Source organism: Neofelis nebulosa, chromosome 7, assembly GCF_028018385.1.
Source record: "Neofelis nebulosa isolate mNeoNeb1 chromosome 7, mNeoNeb1.pri, whole genome shotgun sequence".
NCBI classification, from domain to species: domain Eukaryota; kingdom Metazoa; phylum Chordata; class Mammalia; order Carnivora; family Felidae; genus Neofelis; species Neofelis nebulosa.
Genome location: NC_080788.1, coordinates 78,078,650 through 78,105,118, shown reverse-complemented (window position 1 = coordinate 78,105,118; position 26,469 = coordinate 78,078,650). Strand labels below are relative to the sequence as shown.

The following is a 26,469-nucleotide window of genomic DNA, read 5'->3' as shown; positions in this document are numbered from 1 at the left end:
CAAGGTCAAAAAGGAAATAATAGAAATGAGAGTGGAAATAAATTAAATAAAGAATAGGAAAAAATAGAGAAAATTGACAGAATAAAAACGTGGTTCGCTAATCTTCCATTAGACTGAACAGAAACAGGTGTTGAGAAGGATGTGGAAGAACTGCAATCCACATACTTTACTAGAAACACAAAATGGTGCAATGACTTTGCAAAACTCTTTGGCATTTCCTCAAAATTGCTGTAAATAGAGGTATTGTATAACCCAGCAATTCCACTACTAGATATATAGCCAAAATACAGGAGAATAAAAACATACACATGACTATTTATAGTGGCATTAATCATAATGGTCAAAAAATGAAAACAAATCAAAGTCCATCAACCAATGAATGGATAAACAAAATGTGATATATCCATTCAATGTAATAGCCATCCAAAGGAATAATATAATGATACATACTACAATATAGATGAACCTTGAAAACATCCTAAAATAAGCCAATCACAAATGACCACATTTGTATAATTAAATATATATGAAATTTTCACAATAGGCAAATCCATAGAGACAGAAAATAGATTAGTGGTCAGAGGCGTGGGGAGAGAGAGAAAGAGAAAGTGCATGCAAATAATGGGTTTTCTTTTGGGGTGATTAAAAGGTCCTAAAATTAGACAGTGGTGAGAATTACAAAACACTGTGAATATACTAAAAAACTAATGAGTTGTACATTTTACAAAGGTGGATTTTATGCTATGAGAATTGTACTTAAAATAATTAAGGAAGATGAGAGTGAGGCAGGTACAGTCTTCTTATATTTGAGGTTAGATCTTTATATGATTGCTTCAGTCTCCATAACAGCCTTTCATTTCCTGATCATGCATAGCCAGCAAATTCCATATTAATAACAAAGTAAAGGCACTTTTTTGACATGTCTGAAGAATGCGTTGTTGAAATAAATTAACATAAGTTAACAATGTATAAGCCAAAAGCAACTTTTGAATAAGACATACTGCTAAAGAACTTAATTACATCGAGGTGCCAGATGAAGCCGCCACCTCCCTAGTTCAAGCCAACAAGGAGAAAAGGAAGCCAAAAATAAGAAGGGAAGAATGGAAACACTTACCTGAATGATCCAGTTTTGGTTGGTGACTTAAGACAGTTCCAAAGAACTCTCGTATCTTCCTTGCATCGGGGCTTCTAAGTGAAGAAGGAGGAATTCTGGATATGAGACAAGAAGTTATGCTTTGTTAAGCATAAAGGTAACCTCCAAGGCAAGAATGAATATAGAACAAATGAGAAAAGAGATCCAAAAGTTAAATAAAGGTTTTTCTAAACTTTTTTCATTTGCAATTGTTTTTTCATACAGTCCACACAACTGTAGTGATGGCTTTCTCTGTCATGTAATTTAAAATGAATTTCAGACCACTATCATATAGGATTATATGTGTGTAAATAAAATATCTAAATTATTGCTTCTCAGTCAAGTGAATCGGAATAACCCATGAAAATATTGTAACATTGGATTCCCGTAACTGTGTCCCAAATTCATGGAATCAGAATATCCAGGGTTGATGACTAGTTGATGATACTGATGATGGCGATGGTGATGATGAAATACTTGGAGTATGACTTTTGTGATCAATCAGGTTTGCGAATCACCAGGTATCATTATGAAACAAACACACACATACAGTACGTATAATCATGCAATCTGAAATCTGGAATGTGTAAATTAAGGATATATAGAGGGGAAGTACTTTCCATAAAGATATATGGCCAGTTAGCAGCAGTGTTGCATAAGAACCTAGGTTGGTTAAAAACAGTCTTCTATAGGCTGAGCTTATTGTTTCCCTTTACTTCAATTCCCACAGATAGGCGATGAAATTTAAGACTTAATGTTATGTAGCATGGTACAGTTTCTTGCATTAACTTTAAAATCACTTTAAAACCACTGGCCAATAAAACATTTCACTCTTGTAAATGATAAATATCAGGAACGGCTGGAAAATAAATTATTCTTAAATTTCCATGTATATTTATGAATTTGGAAGACCATTTCATCAGAGGTGAAAACACGAAACAGTAAATGATGCTTGCCTCTGGGGAGTGGGAAGGTGAGGTAGATGTGTAGAGTAGGAGGGATGCTTATTTACATTGTAAATGTGTTATAATCAGATCTTCACATTTTTAAATAATAAAAGGAAATAAAATTATTTACAGAATAAAAGGAAAGAAAATTAACTTATCCAAGAAAAGTTATTAGTTTTTCTATTGCTGTGTAACAAATTAGCACATAGCAACTTAAAAAAAACATGCATTTTTTTATCTCAAAATTTCTGTGGTTCTGGGAACCAGATATATCTTAACTGAATCATTTAAAAGAATGTAATTAATGCAATGGCCAAGACTGAATTCTCATCTAAAAGACAGACTAACTAGGAAACAGTCCACTTCTAGTCTCACTCACATTGATGGAAGAATTCCTTTCCTTGTGATTGTACGCTGAGGTCCCCAACTTCTTGCTGCCTATTGTCTGGAAGCTACCTTCAGCTCCTAAAGGCCTTCCTCAGTTCCTTACCATATGAGTATTTACTTCTTCAAAGCTGACAACGGAGTCTTACATTACACAATCGTGGGAGTGACATCTTATTACCTTTACCATCTTCTATTGATCAGAAGAAAGTCACAGGATGAGCAAGGGCTTGGTTTTTGTAGATCTTGCTGATATAACAGATTATATTTTGAAAGGAAACAGGTATTTATTGAGACTCTTTTTGCGTCAGGCACTCTATTAAGGATTGTAAGATTCTGTATATATTTCTTACGGCATTCATATAAAATACTGATACTACCAGTTATACTCTGGGATGAGAACTTAGAGTCACTTTTCTTACGTGATGCAAGTAGCAAGTGTTAGAGCATGAATTTCAACAAAAGTCTTCCCTTAATCAGAGCTCTTCTATTTCTATTCTACTACATTACTGTGTTAGAAGACAGGGTTAAAAACAGGGGGTTTTTTTGCTCCCCAGTTTGCATAAGGTAGTACATGTTAAATGGGCAGAAGTGAAAAGAAGAGGACGTGGAAAAAATTAACAGAAGCATGACTAAATCAACTTACATAAGATTTCACAAGTGAATTCAGTTTATATTATTTGTAATTATTGAAGGCAAATACACAACATTGAAACTTAAAAAGACAGTACTTAGATATAAGCCTTGTGGATTATATAGTTTAATATCCAAGGGCACATAATCAAGCTTGTTTTTTGTTTGTTTTTTTTGTTTGTTTGTTTTAAGGAACAGGTAAAGAATTTAAAGCTTTCTCCAAATAGACTTTCCTTTGACAGTTAAATAGTAATAAAATCCGCTTAGAAGTTTCGATTTTCTCTTGTAATTGGCAACAGTAATTTCTACACTTTGGATTAATTACTAAAAATTTTCATATCCCATAGGTGGCAGCATAAACTTCAATAGAATATACATTACTAGCAATGTTAGTTCAGATCTTCTTTTCTCATAATGGCAAACTACTATTTTGAGGGTTTTCTGATTCCACTGAGTCCATCTTTTGAATCTATTTAAAATGTTTTAAGTAGAGAATAATTTTTTTTAAATTTTTTTTTAACGTTTATTTATTTTTGAGACAGAGAGAGACAGAGCATGAACAGGGGAGGGTCAGAGAGAGGGAGACACAGAATCTGAAACAGGCTCCAGGCTCTGAGCTGTCAGCACAGAGCCCTATGCGGGGCTCGAACTCACTGACCGCGAGATCATGACCTGAGCCGAAGTTGGCTGCTTAACCAACTGAGCCACCCAGGCGCCCCTAAGTAGAGAATAATTTATTTTGTTAGAAGTACAAGTATAATGTAAGTAAATGTACAAGTATAATTTTGCATCATTTTTTGAGACAGCCTTATCATTCCATAATGAATAAATGAAAAAAGAACTAAGATTAAAAGCCAAAATCAATAGTTTTAATTGATATAGTTGGGTAGTTAACATGCCACTTTCAGAGTTGACAACATAAGATGATTTTATAATGATCAATGAATTCTTGTCATGCACTGAACTCTCCTTTTTGCAGTATGTACAAGTATGTAGGTGTATAATCTTATATGCAATCATGTCTGACTGGATCAGCTCTCTCAAACTCTCTATTTTAAGTTTGTTTATTTCTTTGGATTCCCAAAGCAGTTAGAAAAGGGTTCACATTTGTGTTTTAAGGAATGTCAAAATATTCAATCTACTGGTATTTTTCCACACCTTTTGAACTGGTTGAAAATTTTTCACTCTCCAAAGTACAATATTTAAATTCTACTTAATGAAGTTATATACAAAACAAAATAAACAAACAAAAATAAATAAAAATTCAGTTGTAGTTAATCTTAGGTTAACGTTCACCTGGAAATGTCTTGATTTAAGTGCATTTGTTTCCTTTTTCATGTTTCGATAGATCTCCTTTCTTTGTTTTTTGTATAAATTAGCTCTTGAGAATCCACTGTATTCCAGAGAAATCTCATACTTCACAGAAAGCTGACTGGATTTTAGTACAGGATATTTTAACACATTTGTCTACCTTTAGGTGTTTGCTTTATGTTTCAAAGGTATGATAGCAGTTCAACACTCAAATATCTGCCTTTTATAACATCTCCTAAGATATGTTCCAAAACAATGAGGTATATTGTTGACAAAGAATTAAATGTAATAATCAAGCAATTAACCAAGGGTATCTGCAGCACTATATAGAAAGACAAATTAAGAAGACTACCATGGTATCCAGAAGCCATCTGTTAACCAATGTCAAATTGATGATAAAGAAAATTGAGTTCCCTTGGCAGTTGGTTTTTCTCCAGCTGTATACAGCTATAAAAGAGCCATCAAAGACAAATCTGCATTTGTTGTTAATTCAGAAATGCAGTAGATGGGCACTGAGAAACCTCCAGTGACAACTTTTTATTCTGAAAGTTGATGCTAAGATTCCTGGGAAAGTTACACATTGGGCCTTGGATAGGCATTTAAGACCATCTTGACAGGGCAAAATGATGATCAGTACAATTTTCATATGCATGTATGTGCACGCAAATACAGTAAAAATCTGCTCAGACCATGAAATAATGAGATAATCACTTCTAAAGTAATCAACAATGCAAAGGTTAGTTGAAAACTTATACATTTCCCCCAACATTTATTATTGCAATATTCCAATGTGAGTCTCACTTTAAGAAAAACCTATGACGAAGCAGTACTAGAAAATAATCATAAATTTGGACGGCCTTTAGAAGTAAGACCTGAAAAAGATAATGTCAAAGACCTAACAAAGGGTCCTCAAGAATCATTATAATACCAACACTCAAAGGAAACTTTAAAAAGTTAACATAATGCCTTGAAAAAGGTTGGGATCTGGAGTCAGGCAAAAGTGATGTTTCAAATTCATACTTCATTTCTTATTAGTTATATGACCTTGGGCATATTACTTAATCTGTAGTGGTGTGTGTATAAAAATGAGACTGATAATAACCGTGCATGGATGTTGAAAGGATAAAATGAATTAATGGGTGTCAAAATTTATTTCTGTCAAATAAAACGTTAAATGTCTTATCAATGGATTATTGAAGTAATACTAATTGCTAAGGACTTTAAGCTTATTGTAGAGAGGTCACCAGGCTGAGGATCAGGAAATCTAGCTTGTTCTACCAGCTTTCACCCTGTACAAATCATTTAAGTTCTCTGGACCTCAGTTTACTCTTTGCTAAATTGAGGTTGGGATGGGGATAGAATTAAAATGACTATATTAATTCTAAAATCCACTTATTCCAAGGATTTGCGTTAGATTACAAAAAATAAAAGCAAAATATAAAATCACATATTTGCAGAAGAACAATGTTGAAACCATCGCAATCCGTTAGATGTGCTGTGTTTATTGCTAATTTCTTAACATAAAAATTTAACAGTGGAAAAAGTCAACTTTTATAGCCCACTTAAGGTTTATGTTTTTATTAGAATGTGTTTTTTTAATATATGAAATTTATTGTCAGATTGGTTTCCATACATCACCCAGTGCTCATCCCAACAGGTGCCCTCCTCAATATCCATCACCCACCCTCCCCTCCCTCCCACCCCCCATCAGCCCTCAGTTTGTTCTCCGTTTTTAAGAGTCTCTTATGCTTTGGCTCTCTCCTACTCTAACCTCTTTTTTTTCCTTCCCCTCCTCCATGGGTTCCTGTTAAGTTTCTCAGGATCCACATAAGAGTGAACACATATGGTATGTGTCTTTCTCTGTATGGTTTATTTCACTTAGCATCACACTCTCCAGTTCCACCCACGTTGCTACCAAGGGCCATATTTCATTCTTTCTCATTGCCACATAATACTCCATTGTGTATATAAACCACAATTTCTTTATCCATTCATCAGTTGATGGACATTTAGGCTCTTTCCATAATTTGGCTATTGTTGAGAGTGCTGCTATAAACATTGTGGTACAAGTGCCCCTATGCATCAACACTCCTGTATCCCTTGGGTAAATTACTAGCAGTGCTACTGCTGGGTCATAGGGTAGGTCTATTTTTACTTTTTTGAGGAACCTCCACACTGTTTTCCAGAGCAGCTGCACCAGTTTGCATTCCCACCAACAGTGCAAGAGGGTTCCTGTTTCTCCACATCCCCTCCAGCACCTATAGTCTCCTGTTTTGTTCATTTTGGCCACTCTGACTGGCATGAGATGATATCTGAGTGTGGTTTTGATTTGTATTTCCCTGATAAGGAACGACGTTGAGCATCTTTTCATGAGCCTGTTGGCCATCTGGATGTCTTCTTTAGAGAAGTGTCTATTCATGTTTTCTGCCCATTTCTTCACTGGGTTATTTGTTTCTTGGGTGTGGGGTTTGGTGAGCTCTTTATAGATTTTGGATACTAGTCCTTTGTCCGATATGTCATTTGCAAATATCTTTTCCCATTCCGTTGGTTGCCTTTTAGTTTTGTTGGTTGTTTCCTTTGCTGTGCAGAAGCTTTTTATCTTCATGAGGTTCTAATAGTTCATTTTTGCTTTTAATTCCCTTGCCTTTGGGGATGCGTCAAGTAAGAAATTGCTATGGCTGAGGTCAGAGAGGTCTTTTCCTGTTTTCTCCTCTAGGGTTTTGATGGTTTCCTGTCTCACATTCAGGTCCTTTATCCATTTTGAGTTTATTTTTGTGAATGGTGTGAGAAAGCGGTCTAGTTTCAACCTTCTGCATGTTGCTACCCAGTTCTACCAGCACCATTTGTTAAAGAGACTGTCTTTTTTCCATTGGATATTCTTTCCTGCTTTGTCAAAGATTAGTTGGCCATATGTTTGTGGGTCTAGTTCTGGGGTTTCTATTCTATTCCATTGGTCTATGTGTCTGTTTTTGTGCCAATACCATACTGTCTTGATGATTACAACCTTGTAGTAGAGGCTAAAGTCTGGGATTGTGATGCCTCCTGCTTTGGTCTTCTTCAAAATTACTTTGGCTATTCGGGCCTTTTGGGTTCCCAATGAATTTTAGGATTGCTTGTTCTAGCTTCGAGAAGAATGCTGGTGCAATTTTGATTGGGATTGCAGTGAATGTGTAGATAGCTTTGGGTAGTATTGACATTTTGACAATATTTATTCTTCCAACCCATGAGCACGGAATGTTTTTCCATTTCTTTATATTTTCTTCAATTTTCTTCATAAGGTTTCTATAGTTTTCAGCATGCAGATCTTTTACATCTTTGGTTAGATTTATTCCTAGGTATTTTATGCTTCTTGGTGCAATTGTGAATGGGATCAATTTCTTTATTTGTCTTTCTGTTGCTTCATTATTAGTGTATAAGAATGCAACTGATTTCTGTACACTGATTTTGTATCTTGCAACTTTGTTGAATTCATGTATCAGTTCTAGCAGACTTTTGGTGGAGTCTATCGGATTTTCCATGTATAATATCATGTCATCTGCAAAAAGCAAACGCTTAACTTCATCTTTGCCAATATTGATGCCTTTGATTTCCTTTTGTTGTCTGATTGCTGATACTAGAATTTCCAACACTATGTTAAACAACAGCGGTGAGAGTGGACATCCCTGTCATGTTCCTGACCTCAGGGAAAAAGCTCTCAGGTTTTCCCCATTGAGGATGATGTTAGCTGTGGGCTTTTCATAAATGGCTTTTATGATCTTTAAGTATGTTCCTTCTATCCCGACTTTCTCGAGGGTTTTTATTAAGAAAAGATGCTGAATTTTGTCAAATGCTTTTTCTGCGTCGATTGACAGGATCATATGGTTCTTCTCTTTTCTTTTATTAATGTGATGTATCATATTGATTGATTTGCGAATGTTGAACCAGCCCTGCATCCCAAGAATGAATCCCACTTGATCATGGTGAATAATTCTTTTTATATGCTGTTAAATTCGATTTGCTAATATCTTACTGAGAATTTTTGCATCCATATTCATCAGGGATATTGGCCTCTAGTTCTCTTTTTTTACTGGGTCTCTGTCTGGTTCAGGAATCAAAGTAATACTGGCTTCATAGAATGAGTCTGGAAGTTTTCCTTCCCTTTCTATTTTTTGGAGTAGCTTCAGAAGGATAGGTATTATCTCTGCTTTAAACGTCTGATAGAACTCCCCTGGGAAGCCGTCTGGTCCTGGACTCTTATTTGTTGGGAGATTTTTGATAACTGATTCCATTTCTTCGCTGGTTATGGGTCTGTTCAAGTTTTCTATTTCCTCCTGATTGAGTTTTGGAAGTGTGTGGGTGTTTAGGAACTTGTCCATTTCTTCTAGGTTGTCCAATTTGTTGGCATATAATTTTTCATAGTATTCCCTGATAATTGCTTGTATTTCTGAGGGATTGGTTGTAATAATTCCATTTTCATTCATGATTTTATCTATTTGGGTCATCTCCCTTTTCTTTTTGAGAAGCCTGGCTAGAGGTTTATCCATTTTGTTTATTTTTTTCAAAAAACCAACTCTTGGTTTCGTTGATCTGCTCTACAGTTTTTTTAGATTCTATATTGTTTATTTCTGCTCAAATCTTTATTATTTCTCTTCTTCTGCTGGGTTTAGGGTGTCCTTGCTGCTCTGCTTCTATTTCCTTTAGGTGTGCTGTTAGATTTTGTATTTGGGATTTTTCTTGTTTCTTGAGATAGGCCTGGATTGCAATGTATTTTCCTCTCAGGACTGCCTTCGCTGCATCCCAAAGCGTTTGGATTGTTGTATTTTCATTTTCATTTGTTTCCATATATTTTTAAATTTCTTCTCTAATTGCCTGGTTGACCCATTCATTCTTTAATAGGGTGTTCTTTAACCTCCATGCTTTTAGAGGTTTTCCAGACTTTTTCCTGTGGTAGATTTCAAGCTTCATAGCATTGTGGTCTGAAAGTATGCATGGTATGATCTCAATTCTTGTATACTTATGAAGGGCTGTTTTGTGACCCAGTAGGTGATCTATCTTGGAGAATGTTGCATGTGCACTCGAGAAGAAAGTATATTCTGTTGCTTTGGGATGAAGAGTTCTAAATATATCTGTCAAGTCCATCTGATCCAATGTATCATTCAGGGCCCTTGTTTCTTTATTGACTGTGTGTCTACATGGTCTATCCATTTCTGTAAGTGGAGTGTTAAAGTCCCCTGCAATTACCACATTCTTATCACTAAGGTTGGTTATGTTTGTGAGTACTTGTTTTACATATCTGGGGGCTCCGGTATTCGGCACATAGACATTTATAATTGTTAGCTCTTCCTGATGGATAGACCCTGTAATTATTATATAATGCCCTTCTTCATCTCCTGTTACAGCCTTTAATTTAATGTCTAGTTTGTCTGATATAAGTATGGCTACTCCAGCTCTCTTTTGACTTCCAGTAGCATGATAAATAGTTCTCCATCCCCTCACTTTCAATCTGAAGGTGTCCTCAGCGCTAACATGAGTCTCTTGTCCACAGCAAATAGATGGGTCTTGTTTTTTTATCCATTCTGATACCCTGTGTCTTTTGGTTGGCACATTTAGTCCATTTACATTCAGTGTTATTATAGAAAGATATGGGTTTAGAGTCATTGTGATGTCCGTAGGTTTCATGCTCGTAGCGATATCTCTGGTATGTTTTCTCACAGGATCCCCCTTAGGATCTCTTGTAGGGCTGGTTTAGTGGTGATGAGATCCTTCAGTTTTTGTTTATTTTGGAAGACCTTAATCTCTCCTTCTATTCTAAATGACAGAATGCTGGCCAAAGGATTCTCAGCTGCATATTTTTTTCTGTTCATCACATGGAAGATTTCCTGCCATTCCTTTCTGGCCTGCTAAGTTTCAGAAGAGATATCTGTCATGAGTTTTATAGGTCTCCCTTTATATGTTAGAGCACGTTTACCCCTAGCTGCTTTCAGAATTTTCTCTTTATCCCCGTATTTTGCCAGTTTCATTATGGTATGTTGTACAGAAGATGGATTCAAGTTATGTCTGAAGGGAGTTCTCTGTGCCTCTTGGATTTCAATGCCTTTTTCCTTCCCCAGATCAGGGAAGTTCTCAGCTATGCTTTCTTCAAGTACACCTTCAGAACCTTTCCCTCTCTCTTCCTCCTGTGAAATACCAATTATGCATAGATTATTTCTCTTTAGTGCATCACTTAGTTCTCTAATTTTCCCCTCATACTCCTGGATTTTTTTTATCTCTCTTTTTCTCAGCTTCCTCTTTTTCCATAATTTTATCTTCCATTCCCCTATTCTCTCCTCTGCCTCTTCAATCCGAGCTGTGGTTGTCTCCATTTTATCTTGCAGCTCATTTATAGCATTTTTTAGCTCCTCCTGGCTGTTCCTTAGTCCCTTGATCTCTGTAGCAATAGATTCTCTGCTGTCCTGTATACTGTTTTCAAGCCCAGAGATTAATTTTATGACTATTATTCTAAATTCACTTTCTGTTATATTGTTTAAGTCCTTTTTGATCAGTTCGTTAGCTGTCGTTATTTCCTGGAGATTCTTTTGAGGGGAATTCTTCCGTTTCATCATTTTGGATAGTCCCTGGAGTGGTGCGGACCTGCAGGGCACTTCCCCTGTGCTGTGGTGTATAAGTGGAGTTGTGGGTGGGGCTGCAGTCAGACCTGATGTCTGCCCCCAGCTCACCATTGGGGCCGCAGTCAGACTGGTGTGTGCCTTCTCTTCCCCTCTCCTAGGGGCGGGATTCACTGTGGGGTTGCGTGGCCCATCTGGGCTACTTGCACACTGCCACGCTTGTGGTGCTGGGGATCTGGTGTATTAGCTAGGGTGGATCGGCAAGGTGCACAGGGCGGGAGGGGCAGGCTCAGCTCTCTTTTCCTTCGGTGATCCACTTCAGGAGGGGCCCTGCAGCACTGGGAGGGAGTCAGACCTGCCACCGGAGGGATGGATCTGCAGAAGCACAGTGTTGGGTGTTTGTGCGGTGCAAGCCAAGTTCCCTGACAGAAACTGGTTCCCTTTGGGATTTTGGCTGGGGGAGATGGCGCTGGCGAGCGCCTTCGTTCCCCTCCAAGCTGAGCTCTGTCATCCGGGGCTCAACAACTCTCCCTCCCGTTGTCCTCCAGCCCTCCTGCTCTCCAAGCAGATCTGTTAACTTATAACCTTCCAGATGTTAAGGCTCGCTTGCTGTCAGAACACACTCCGTCGGCCCCTCTGCCCTCGCAAGCCAGACTCAGGGGCTCTGCTTGGCTGGTGGGCCGCCCCTCCGCCCTGGCTCCCTCCCACAAGTCCGTGTAGCGCACACCGCCTCTCCGCCCTTCCTACTCTCCTCCGTGGGCCTCTCGTCTATGCTTGGCTCCAGAGAATCCGTTCTGCTAGTCTTCTGGTGGTTTTCTGGGTTATTTAGGCAGGTGTGGGTGGAATCTAAGTGATCAGCAGGACGCGGTGAGCCCAGCGTCCTCTTACGTCACCATCCTAGAATGCGTTTAAGTAAAAATTTATTTAATTTATTCATCCCAGCCACCTAGTTGAACAAGATTCAGCCAGAACTGTGTCTGACTTTTCTTGTACTGGCAGCTTAGAACTTTAGAGTTAGAGAAGATTAAAAAAAACAAAAACAAAAACAAAACAACAAAAACAAAAACCAAAAAAACAACTTATCCACTCCCCACTTAATGGGTGGGAAAAAAATACCATATGAGAGATATCTGTAAATGAGAGAGTGTTGGTTCTAGAACCCACATCTCTTGACCCCTAGATCAATCTTTGTTCCACATCACATTTCACTGTTTTTAACAATCTTGAAAATGCATTCCATCTCTTGTCACTGTCTCTGTTCCTGATACCTTATCTGATTTGATTAACTTTGAATGAAGTTACGTTTTAGTTTAGTACTGCTATGTTGAACAAGCATTTCACATTGGATGATCTCAAAATACAAATGTGTTTGGTCTCCCATTGCCACTTGAAAATGTCTCCCCCCTACCATCGTACAAAAACTTAGCAACCCTCATCATTTTTCAGTTCATTTCTAAATATCAGACATTCAATAGTCATTTCAGGTTACAGCATACAGTTTCAATTCAGAAATACTAAATGCTGATTCAAGATAGTAACCAATATTTGAATCTTCATTAAAAAATAAGAATCTTTTCCTTTTAGGCATGGTTGGCTTCTTCATGCACTTCTCCTTCCATTAGTTAGCTGCTGTATTGAGTTTACATGATCAGTGAATTCAGAATGAGAGTGAAAGCTGAAGAGCAAGGCTGTTTCTGTTTGCCTAGTTACTGCTAATGCAGTAGGCAAGCTTAAATTAAATTTAAATTATAAGAAAAATATGCAGGATACAGTAGGAGTTTGGATATAGAGAACAAATAAAAACAGTTAAAAGTAAAACAATGATCTTTGACACAGAGCAAAGGCAACACAATGGAGAAAATTCAGTCTTTTCAACAAATGGTGTTGGAACAAGTAGATACACATGCCAGGAAAAACAAACAAAAAAAACCAAAACACAAAATAGAATCCAGACACAGACGTTTCATCTTACAACCTGATTTTTAAAAATGGGCTAAAATCTTAACAGGCATCTCACCAAAGAAGATATACAAACTCTAAATAAGTATATGAACTATGTTAAACATCATATGCCATCAGGGAAATGCAAATTAAAACAATGAGATAGCACTGCACACCTATTGAAATGATGAAATTCCAAAACACTGACAAGCACCAAATGCTGGAGGGGATGTAGAGCAATAGGAACTCTAATTCATTGATGGTGGGAATGCAAAATGGTAACGCCATTTTGGAAGACAGTTTGGCAGTTTCTGATAAAATGAGCATCCTTTTACTATACAATACAGCAGTCACACTCCTTGGTATTTACTCAAATGAACTGAAAACTCATATCCACACAATAATCAGCACACAGATGTTTTCAGTAGCTTTTCCAGAATTGCCCAACCCGGAAGTAACCAAAAGGTCTTTCAGGAGGTGAATGGATAAATAAACTATGGTATATCAACACACTGCAATAACAGCCAGTGCTAAGAATAAATGAGCTATCAAGCCATAAAAAGACTTGGAGGACATATTACTAAGTGAAAGAAGCCCATCTGAAAAGGCTGCATACCTTATGATTCCAAAATTATGACCTGGAAAAGGCAAAACTACGGACAAAGTAAAAAGATCAGTGGTTTCCAGAGGTCAGAGGAGAAGGAGGGATCAATAGGCAGAACACATAGAATTTTTAGGGCAAAGAAGCTATTCTGTGCGATACAATATTAGATACATGTCATTATATGTTTGTCAATACCCATAGAATGTACAACCCCAAGAGTGAAACCTAATGTGAATTATGGACTTTGGATCATAATGCTATGTCACCATAGCTTATGAGCTGTAGAATGGTACTAGTTTGGTGAGGAATGGTAATAGTAGGGGTGGGGTGGGGTGGGAGTACATGGGAACTCTGTATTTTCTGCTCAATTTTGCTGTGATATAAACCTGCTCTAAAAAATAAAGTCTATTTTTTAAAAGATAAGGCAGAAGAGTTTAACTTAATACTTTTAAAAAAAGATAAACTGGGACACCTGGGTGGCTCAGTCGGTTCAACGTCCAACTTCAGCTCAGGTCATGATGTCATGGCCCGTGAGTTCAAGCCCCACATCGGACTCTGTGCTGACAGTTCAGAGCCGGAGGCCTGCTTTGGATTCTGTGTCTTTCTCTCTCTTTGCCCCTCTCCTTCTAGCACTCTGTCTTTCTGTCTCTCTCAAAAATAAATAAAAACATTAAAAAAATAAATAAATAAAATTAAAAAAAAAGAAACTGAAATTTTTGTTAGATAATTATATAAAGAGTTAGCTTTGGGCATGTTCAGTTGGAGGTAAGAGTAAGTTTTAAATAAATTTTTAAAATGTATAAATGTCCTACTACAAAATGAATTCCCTTACAAAAGAAAGGAAGAACAAAAACAGAGACAACAAATCAACTATAATTCATGTAAGACTACCTATCAAACTTGGATCTGTTTTAAACAATATCTAAGGTAAGAAAAAAACATTAACCGAAATATAGATGATCACATCAAAATCACTAAACAAATATGATTTATCATAGAATATAAACCAAAATATATCTAATTCATATTCTAGAATAAATTAGACATGTATAAGCAAAATAGAAAGAAAAGAGAGCACTCTCTGTCCCCCGTTCATGCTCTGTCTCTGTCTCAAAAATAAATAAATGTCAAAAAAAAAATTAAAAAAAAATAAATAGGGGCACCTGGGTGGCTCAGTCGGTAAAGTTTCCAACTTTGGCTCAGGTCATGATCTCATGGTCCATGAGTTTGAGCCCCACGTCGGGCTCTGTGCTGACAGCTCTGAGCCTGGAGCCTGTTTTGATTTCTGTGTCTCCCTCTCTCTTTGACCCTCCTCCATTCATGCTCTGTCTCTCTCTGTCTCAAAAATAAATAAATGTCAAAAAAAAAATTTTTAAAAAAAGAAAGAAAAGAGAGCGTGAGGTACCTACCATAAAGGTTAGAAACAAAATGTGACAGTTTCTAATGTTGAGATTCAACATTAGGATGTTTACCCCCCAGCTAGCTTTAATAAACCGTATTCATTCTTTAGAAGCAAAGTAATGGTTAGTCAGTGTAGTATGAAATAGAAAATGTATATACTTCCATGTATTTCAGTATATACCTCCATAATAGCATTTACTACAATATATTCAATCACTTTATTTAAATATACATATAACCTCCTATGGAAAGGATTTGTATGAATAACACTTGGCACAGTGGCTGCAACACAGCTGTCTCTCAAATGCATGAATAAATGAATAACCAGAAATATATTGAGCTGTAGGGGAGAGTAAGCATAATTATACTATTTATTATTTTCTAAATGTATATTCTTAGCCAGTAATTATATACTTTAAAAATATTACTCTGCTTAATTATATGATTTGTGATTATCCATTACTATATCTGAAATAAGGAAATGTCAATTAAGTTCTTTGACCACACAGTCCATAAATGGAACTGAGTATATATACCCAAGTACATATATCAAAAGCATTTGCACTTCCATTATACCATATACCTAGGAATTATATGGTTTCACTAAGTTATATTACTTGAAAAATAAATAGTAAGTGGCATGACCAAGGTAACATAGACAGAACCTTAATTCCAGTGTTCATTTGGCTCAAAGAAAGGATTATCACTCAGTCTGTATTCTTTTTGTGTTCATATGTAACAAAGAACCATGACTAATAATGTCTAGCTAAGCAAATGGCTACTAACCTCTAAGACATATGAAGTTAACAGTAGAAAACGGGGAAAAAGAGCCAGGGCAGAGTAAAAACAGCATGCCAAAAAGCCTCCAGGAAATAAATAAATAAAAGTTGAAGTAAATAAATAAGATGTTATGACAAGATTTAGAGGAAAATGTTCCCTGGGAACTCCAGGAAAAGCCACAAAGGACTGTAGTTTTGGCGTTGCCTGTGGGAAACCAGTGCGATTATTATTCCAATGACCTTCAAGATATTTACTACATCAGTCTTTCCTGCCTAAGGTAGGGACCCATGACGTGTGGTACAAATACAAGCCAGTAGGTGAACTGGTTTAAGACGCAATGTTCTGTTCACTGGTTTATCATGTAGAGAATGATGAGATATTAATATGATAGAATGAAATTATGCACAAAAGCCTGAAAAGAATAGTCTGAGGATGAAAAAAAAAAGAGAGACAGTCATAGTTTTTATATCATCTGGGGCCTTCTTTGGGCCTTCTTTTCTTGGGTCTCCTTAGCAGACATGGCTGAGAAATTTTTACATGCTTAAAATAAACATTGAAGAGTTGCAGGTCACTTCCCAACTATTGTTATTGTAATAAATAAAATTAGGGAATAAGAGCTAGCTTGAAGTCACTTCCTGGTAGAGAACACAGACAAGGAAACATGACCACACAAAAAAAGGAAAGAATGGGGCTGAGGCTCAACTATTTGGTACCCACTGTGATCCCTGTACCCGTGAAGAGAGAGAAAACTGGAGTGTTTAGCTCTGGCAACCAGTGGAGACCAAAAATTTGTCATAGGAAGGTCGAAGATAGCATGAATGACTGGTTACATCTAGAATACTTCCAGGGAATAGGGTCTGACAATTTTGCTCTCTTTTCCTAGAACTATGCTTTGGCAATTAACCTGTATGCATAAGGTCCATACACAATATTTTTCGTGGTTGTAACCATTCTTGCCAGGCTGTAAACTAGCCCATGTTGGACTGAAGTTGGGTCAAGCTGACAAACAGAAGCACATGTTACAGCAAAGACAAATAACAGTAACTCTACACAACTAGTACACGTGGAGACCCATCCTAGGGAGAATCTAAAACTTCTGATGTCAAATCATGTCGTGCAAGGCAGAAAATCAGAAGTTGGAATGAGTTTTTATGTTGACAAACAAGTCAGTAAGTATTGGAAAAGTTACGACAAAGAAAAGGCACATCTTAGCTTTTTTCAGAAGAACGAAGGAAGGGTAAGGTTACCTGCGTTTTCACCAAGTGAACTTTACACTGAAAAGAGCAAAACAAACATGAAAAATTGACAATTTCAAAATAGATAAGAACAGAGTAAAAGAGTACCTTTGTACTTAGTTTCTAGATCTATGCACCATGGTTACTTAGAAGTGGGGGCAAAAAGTGGTATCATTGCAAAATAACTGTTCACTACATTTTGAATCTAATGGAAAATGTATATGACAGACAAATATTACTCTAGTAGTGAGTTTCTTATTTATAGAAATGACCAAGAAACTACAAAGGATGTTGAAAAAAGACAGTTTTCAAGGGCTGTGAGGTTCTAATAGATAAACTCTAAGTTACCTTCCAAATGTTAGCACTACTAAGTGCTAAGAAACACTGTCATCTTGGATCACCTGGGTGGCTCAGTTGGTTAAGCATCTGATTCTTGATTTTGGCTCATGTCATGATCTCATGGTTCATGAGATCAAGCCATGTGTCGGGCTCTGCGCTGAGCGTGGGGCCTGCTTGGGACTCTTTTTCTCTCTGCCCCTCCTTTGCCCACGTGTACTCTCTAGCTCTCTCTCAAAAATAAAAAAATAAACATTAAAAAAAGGAAATCATTGTCATCTTTATTATCATAAGAAAGCATTATATTTATTATATTATATGTCCATGTTAAAACTAGTATATATAAAATTAGGCCGAAAACTCCAATAGGCTGCTTTGTTCTAGTCTCAGAATAGGCCCTTTAGCACTGGATAACTTTGAATGAATTAATTATTTGCTTCTTTCATTCTTGCCTAATTATACCTATATTAAGCAAACACATTTAGGCTTTAAAGTCCGAGCTAATTTGAATACAAATGTAGATAAAAGGATAATGCAATTATATGACCCTTAATGTTTATATAAAATCAAGATAACCTGAGATTTTGGTGTATCATGTGGTTTTAGCAAGCGGTATGCTTGCCAGCTGTTTTTTTTTTTTTTTTTAATAAAATAATACATAGGAACCTCTCACTAGAAAGAACAAATGTTGTATTTGAGTACTTCCTGTTAATCTCTCCCGCCCCTACCCAAAGTACCACCACCAGCATTAGCACCTCCATAATAATTACATCTCTTACAAATGAGTGGTAGAGTATTATGGTGGGAGGAGACTGAATTAGGAGAATATGGGAGAAATCAGGCTTGTAAAAATTGTGAACAATTTCTTTCTAAAATATGATTAAAGAGGAACCCACATTTATCCAGAAAATTTCTTAATATTCTGACAAATAATCTCCTTATTTTTGAATAAAAGGACCACAGTTGAGACATCTGATTACTGTAACATACATCCTTATATGAAGTATAAATACTACTTTGTATATTATAAAATTATTTTCTCAAATGTAGAAGATATACAAAAGACACTTAATATTTTTAAAAGAATGGATGAGATTTACCTCTTAGTTTTTCACTGAAAGAGCACACATAATAACTTGTGATCTTCCCTAGCCAACTTTCAAAACCAGTGGACAAAGACACAGATATAGAAAACAATAAATTGTTTAACATGTCTATACTAATTGTAATGTACAAAATCCTAGTTACAGCTCTGGAAGTGGTCTGTAATGTCCAGTTTTAGACATACAAACAAGAAGAACAGACATTAAAATAGGAAAATTCCCAGCCTGTCAATATGAATTATGGTCAAGAGTATCAGTAGACAAATAAGACATAAGGTTATAAATATGAAGCAGAAAGTACAGGCCTTAGCTATTACACTGGAAGTGTTTCCCAAAATAAAATTTAAGAACCAGATTCATACCTTCAAAAATTAACCACAGCTTCTATTGATAGAAATTTAATTGTAAGTTTCTATATAGTTATGTTTTGGGGGTGATTGAAAGTCCAAGTGCTCTTCGTTATATGAGAACTGCAGGCAAAAGTTATTCTCAGCTTTCAGATGCAACACTTTGATGCCTATAGAGTTAAAGATTGTTTCAACACGAGATGTCGGGTAGAAAAGCAGAAATGGCAATCAACAGACAGAAGATTCTAGGCTACCACTGAGTCAAGGACACAAGCAGCTAACGAGAAAAATGAGAAAAGAGGGATTTAAGAGTAATTGAATACCATTAAAAATTTTTTAAAAACTCACAATTTCATGACAAACAATAGCATTATCTTGTATTCACCCAGCTCATTTTACATATACCAAATGTCTTGGTAGAGACGATTGCATTAATGCACACAACAATTGGTCTCTGATATGGAATGGAAGCAGGTCACATTATTTGACAGTCATAGAGCAATTCAGTAATTTTCTGAGTAAAATCAGAATCCAAGCAATCAAAAATTTTAATTTACTAATCTATTTCCTAGCTTGTATTACCTATACAAAATGTTTTCAATTTCTTCCCCTATTCAAGTGGCTGCACACTTCACCATTTGCTGATGTCAAAGTTTGTTATCTTTGAACAATGATCAGCTACTGCAGAAGAACATTATTTCTCTATCATCTCTGAGGACTTCAGAGTAAACAACATTGCAAAAGAGATATGAGCTAGGATGCCATTATCATAGGCTAGAAACATCCAGAAAACAAAAGACATTATTTCTTCTTAACTCTTTTGAACAACAAATATGTAATATATGTCTAACCATCAGAATAACGAAATAATATGTACTGATCTGTGACAATAATTTCAAATATTCCTGTAACACTACTTTTCATGTTAGATCTTAATTGAAAGAGGACACTAGCATAAATCATCTTTTTACAATAAAAACCAGTGATTTCCTCTCAACTCAATGCAGTAAGGTGGAGTCATTTCATTTCAATGTAGCCCCCACAAACATAAACAAGGTAGCCATCTCTCAAGTCATGTCTAAAACCAAATAGAAACAACAACTTCATAATGACTGATGGCTTCAGGGGAGCTCTACCTTAAACAAACAAACACATACACAAATAAACGTATCCCTATTATGTGGAGTAAGCGATGTTTGTTAGACACAAAACTATGATGTGGGTTAAAAATTTTTTTCTGCATTAGCAGAAGGAAGACAAAAATCTTAATAGAGTAGAACAGCCTACATGTTAAGGATTCCTGAAGTCTGCAAGGGATGATGCTTCCTAGTATTTATTGGTGTAGAGAAGGTGCTCCTGCTCTTCCTAAAGCTTCTAACACACTGTTAGCCATCATGCTTTAAATGAAAAAATCCTGGAACAATCTGGAATTACCTGGTTCCCAAGCCAGCCAGCCTGTCAACATTTGAAAATCAATGTTACCAGTTTCTTGTCTAGTGGGAGGTTTACTTAACAGAGGTAACTCCACAGTCATCCTTGGCACACCTGGTCACAGAAACACATGATTTACACAGCTGCACAGTCTGGGTTTGTGTTGAGAGATTTAGCAGATGAGGCATAAAATTTGAAAATATGCAGCCAGGGAGATGGGTAGTATGAAAACCCTCTGTTCCATAAACATCGGTCTTCAGATTTTTGTTCATAAGTCTTTCCAGCTAAGTAGAAAAATGACAAAGTTCTAAAAAAGTATATGAGTATGCTGTAAAATAAATAGATTAGCCAACATGAACTGGCATTAATAAATGTTCACCATTTTAATGTATCATTATACATGACAACTGAATGAACACATTGGTCAGGATAATGTTGGAAAACAAAAATAAGAAATTAGGCCTATGGAAACATGAGGGACAAATTCAGAAAATATAAACAAAGGTATCTACACTTATCTTGTTCAGAAGGTAAAGTGGGAGTTAAAAATGTAGAGGGGGGGCGGGCACCATCCAGGAGATTCACCTGGCTATGCTTGTTGTTGGACCTGAGATGTTGTACAAATTAGCTCTATGAAAAAAACGGGGGAGAGGCAGATAGAAATCATGAATTTGTTAATGTGTCTTCTTCTGTGTGCCTTTTTAATCTAGCACTATTGTACCCAGTTAAATCCCAGTTACTAAATAATAATTTGTATTGCACTACCTCCCATGGAGAAAAGATTAATCCATAAAAAATCTTAGGGATATACCATGAATGATCTTCAGTTCATATAAAATGAACATGTTTTATTTTTTAATAATAGTATTTAGTTAATGATGCCATTTTTTCTTTATCATTAATATTCTTAGTGCAAAATATTTTGGAATGCTAATATATTGAATACTTTTGTTTTACCAACTAAATGCTAACAATATTATATAGCCATATGTACCTCACTCATCCTGAAACTTTACTACTCTCTATTATTTTAAACATATGTACACATTAATAAGGACAATAGCATTAGAACCTTATTTTAGAACATGAAAAGAAGCATAATACATGAACAAAATAAAAATAATAAACATAATTACTAAATAGTTGTCAAGCATAAAGCTGATCTTGGATGAGCAAATGATGTAGAAATTAACACTTTCAATTGCTGGTCAAAATAAAGTGGTGAAATTTGAGTCAACTCAGCCTAGATGCCAATTACTCCAAGAAGCCTTCCAACATATCCCAACTTTAAGTGACAATTTACTTGCTGAAGTCTCAGAGCAATTGATTCATATCTGTTTTATGAAAAAAAAAATACTACCCATGAACCATTCCATATAATTCATTGTATACTTTATCTCTTCTATCCCTCTGGAAAGTTTTAAGGGCAGGAGATTTATCTGATTTGTTTTCTAAATGGTTAATTTAGATTTGTTTTCTAAATGGTTACTTTTTAATGAATGAATGAATGATAGTCTTATAAGGTCTCAGGGTATCAGTCAGGGTGACAATTCTCATCTGGAGCTTCTTATTACCATCTTCCAAGATCACTGATCAGTGACATAATTTAGCCTCTTGTGGTTGTAGAACTGAGATCCCCGTTTTCTTGACATATTACTCCCTTCAAATTCAAGCAAACAAAGGACCACTGCATTTTTTTAAGCTTTGAATTTCTCTGAATTTGCTTTTAAGGGATCATGTGATTATATTGGACCCTGGCTGCTGGATAATCCAGGGTAATTTCCCTGTTTTAAATTCAACTAATCAGTTAATTTAATTACATCTACAAAGTTCCTTTTGACGTGGTAAATAATATATTCACAGTCTATGGGTCAAGGGATCAAGGAGTAGAATCATCTTGGAGGCTACAATTCACCTACCATATCTATCTTGTCTAAAATTTTATTTTCTAATATATACTTATTTGAGTATGGAAGCAGAATTTTATTAGATCACTATTCCTAAAGATGAGAATATAGTCATTTTCACATTCATACTTCAGGGTGAATTAGTCAGAATTTTAATTTTTTAAAAACTAACTTGGGGTGCCTGGGTGGCTCAGTCGGTTAAGCGGCCAACTTCAGCTCAGGTCATGATCTCACGGTCCGTGAGTTCGAGCCCCGTGTCAGGCTCTGTGCTGACAGCTCAGAGCCTGGAGCCTGTTTCAGATTCTGTGTCTCCCTCTCTCTGACCCTCCCCCGTTCGCGCTCTGTCTCTCTCTGTCTCAAAAATAAATAAACGTTAAAAAAATTAAAAATAAATAAAATAAAAAAATAAAAACTAATATGTGCACTTAAGGAGTAAGATTTATAGAAATGCAAAGGATAATATAGAAGGATGGTGTCATTTTATAGCATGGACAGGTATTTCCCAGGAGAAAACTAAAGAGTGGCCTGAGTGCACTACTAAAGTGTGGCATTCTGGAGTAGGATGCTACAAACTAGGAGTGAGCAGGACAGAGACAATGAAGAACCATAAACAGCTTCCTAAGGGCTATAAGTATTATAAAGAGGTAGGTAAGCTAACCAGATCTTAGATTTCCCTCCTCCTTTACCAACTACTTAAGCACCACACAGACACACACAGACATACAAACACACACACACACACACACACACACACACACACACGCGTGCACACACACACAAGTTCCTAGACAGAAACAGAGGTACACGAACCATTCTAACAAGTTTCTAGAGGTGAGAAACCTGTTTCTGTCTCCTGGAGCACTGCACAATCTTTTCATAAATAACAACAGATTTGGGATTGAGGTAAAGGGGAATTTAGAATAGAAGGAAAGATACAATATGCAAGTATTTCTAATGGTTTCAAAACACCCCTTAACTTCCATGAATAACCTTGTCTCTTCAATTATTGCAATGTATATTTAAAGAAAGAAATAATTTTCTTTTGGAACAAATATTGAGTTCACAATAATCCAATCATAACCTCAACAGGGAGAAAAACCAATCTCTGTTTCACTTCACTGCACCATAGTATTTAATCTTTTTCTATTGATAGTTAGTGCATGCAATTTCCATTAGAAGAGTTTTAAACATCAGGGGTAACATTTGGAGGCAGCAGCAGATTCACAGCAGCTCTTTAATATTTGGTCACTTCATAATTAGATTATAACTTTACAAGAAAGCACATACAAGGCACTGGGTCACAGCTTTAAAGCTATAAAACCAATAAAATCATCCAGGGTGTATCATTATTTTGAAATGACTTATAAGCAGTTTCATTTTACTGCCAAACATTTTTATAATTCCTTTCCCAAAGACAAATGTGTTCAGCTTGATTTGTGTTTGTCTTTGCATTTAATCATGTTTGCAGTCCTTTTTTGAATTTACAATTAATCCTCTTCACATTTATGTAACACTATTCCAAACTTTTTCTTCCTAAATTTATCTTAGTGGGTGATTGCTTATTATATTTTTATACTGTTGTAATTATTATATATACATAGTGCTTTGAGCATCCTGACAGAAGGTGTTTTATAATTGTATTATTTTATTGCTCAAACATTTGCAAATAACATATTCATAAAGTCTAAAACATGTAAACGTGACACAGATTCTAATGCAGTTCAGAAAAACCACTAGATCAGGATTCTTTTTCTGTAAATGTAAATCAACATTTTGCATACTACTGACAGAACTACATCTCATATGGGCCTAAATTAAGTCACTTCCCTCAAATGGTTAATAGATCAGTCATTTCTACATCAACACAAAATACAGCAATAGCCAGTAAGGCTAAACATGAATGGATTTTTTCTTTGTTTTGGTGGTAATGGCATTCAAAAGGGAGATTAAAAAAAACAAATTTTAAGGAAAACAATGAGAATGAGGAGATTAGGACCTAGGTATAGCTCTTCCAGTTATTGAGCTTACCAACATATTATTTGACCACTACGATTTTGTTTAGCATGTATGAAAAGGTGCGGCTGAGTCACAGAAACACCAATATATTTTATAGTTATGAAAATTCAGGAATCAATGCATTTAAGTGTGTTCTCCCCATCCTTATCTGATTGAAAGACAGGAAACTGGGCATAAAAATGAATTCTTTTAAAATATTTAAATGATGGGGCACCTGGGTGGCTCTGTCTGTTGAGCGTCCGACTTGGGCTCAGGTCATGATCTCGCGGTTCGTGAGTTCAAGCCCCACGTGAGGGTCTGTGCTAACAGCTCAGAGCCTGAGGCCTGCTTCAGATTCTGTGTGTGTGTCTCTCTCTGTCTCTCTGTGCCCCTCCCCCACTCATGCTCTCTCTCTCTCTCTCTCTCTCTCTCTCACTCTCTGTTTTTAAATATTTAAATGGTTTAAAGAAAAAAAAAATAATAATGCAAGCTCCAAGTTGACTTTATGCCTTATTTCACTGCTCCATTCCATACAAATAGGAATATTGTTGAGATAATTAAGAAGCAAATTTGTTATCTGAAATGAAAATAAGAAATGATAACTAGGAAAAATATTAAATGTTTATGCAATTAGCAATAGGAATCCTGATAGGAGGAATCAACATAATTAACATACTAGTTCTGACAGGTGGGAAACTTGATGAGAGACAAAGAAAAATTAATAAAAATAAATTAAGAAAGTTCACCCACCAGACATGGGCGAAAGGATTTTCATCTGCCAAAAGTGTCCAAAGATTTGCACTAATTCCTTATTAAAGAGTGGTTATGAGTTCATATCAGAACTTCCCTATATATTTCTGGTTCAGGATGAGGAACTCAGCACATAGGTTTTTTCCTCTTCCTTACTAAAAGCCCACTGAGGTGAAAGATACCTATTTTGAAAATAAGCACATATATTTCATACATAAGCACTGTGAATAGGAAGATCAGTAGACATGGTCTTAATAACAGATGAAACAGAGTGAAAAAAAGCCATAATCCTCAAAAAGGAGCAAGTGAACACAACAATAGGCATGAGGACAATACCCTTCAGTGGAGAGTAAGAGGTTCAAACAGGGTACAAGCCTAATAACAGTGGTTCATGTTCTAAGAGTCTGAATAGGACAGAAATCACTTTAATATCTTAAAGTCTTCCTATGCAATTGCATGACTGGACCTCCTTCACCGTCCACAGGTAAGCCCTGCCTTAGCAGAAGTGCTGGTTACCTCCAGACCCAAACTAAAAAAGCCTAAAAAAACTGAACAATCTAACAAGGAGGACTAGGGGTTCTAGCGTAGGTATTAGCATGGCAGAATTTTTCCACTTTTTATTTAATTCTACTTTATTTATTTTTGACAACTAGTTTTTTGGAAGTTGGAAGACTCATTCTATCTGATATAAAGCTACAATAATCAAAACAGTGTGTCATCAGTGAAAGGACAGACACATAAATAAATAGGACAAAACAAAATATCCACAAATATCCACACAACTATGATCAATTGCCTTTTGTCAAATATGCAAAGCATGCCTTTTAACAAAGGTGCTGGAACATTTGCATACCCACATGCAAGAAAAAATAATGAAGCTTTGACCAGGTATCTCGTATAATAATTAACTGAAACAGATCATAAACCTAAAATGTTAAACTCTAAAACTTCTAAAGGAAAACAGTGATCATTTTTGTGACCCTTAAAATAGGCAAGGGTTCTTAAATATAACATGAAGAGAATGAGTTCCAAAGAATGTATTGATAGATGTTACTTCATCAAAATTAAAACTTTTTTTTTCTGTGAATGACACTTTAAAAGAATTAAAAGGCAAAATATTGACTAGGAAAAATATCTGCAAAGGTGAGGTCTCATAAGGAACTTGAATCCAAAGAACATAAAGAACTCTTAAAACTCAAAAACAGGAAAACAACCCGGTGAAAAAAAATGAGGAAAATATTTGAAAAGACACTTCACCAAAGGAAATAGGAGTGGTAAATAAGTATATGAAAATTAGTAGTCATTAGGTATATGAGTTAAAACCACAAAGAGAAACAGATTGGCAAAGAACCTCTACTGGATTGGCAAACAATAACCTGATCAAGCCACAGGCACTGTCCAGTTTGCAGGGCAATCATAAAGTTCATACACTGATGACAGTAATGCAAAAATGGTACAGTCAAGAATTTAGTATTTTCTTATAAAATTAAACACGTATTTACCATATGACTCAACAATCCCTTACCTAGTTTTCACCCAAGAGAGATAAAACTTATATTCATAAAAATCCTGTACCTGGATGTTTATAGTAGTTTTATTCATATGCTCCAAAAACTGAAAACAACCTAAATGGCCTTCAGCTACTAAA

The 26,469-nt window shown here is 36.0% G+C and overlaps 1 long non-coding RNA gene across 1 annotated transcript in view; it reads right to left on the bottom strand.

Annotated features, from left to right (window-relative positions):
- Positions 1–1,123: 1,123 nt before the first annotated feature.
- LOC131517039 (uncharacterized) overlaps positions 1,124–26,469 on the bottom strand; it is a 72,144-nt gene continuing 46,798 nt past the window's right edge. The window contains exon 3 of the long non-coding RNA XR_009264353.1: positions 1,124–1,209. This is a non-coding gene — a long non-coding RNA (uncharacterized LOC131517039). The remainder of the gene's footprint in view (positions 1,210–26,469) is intronic.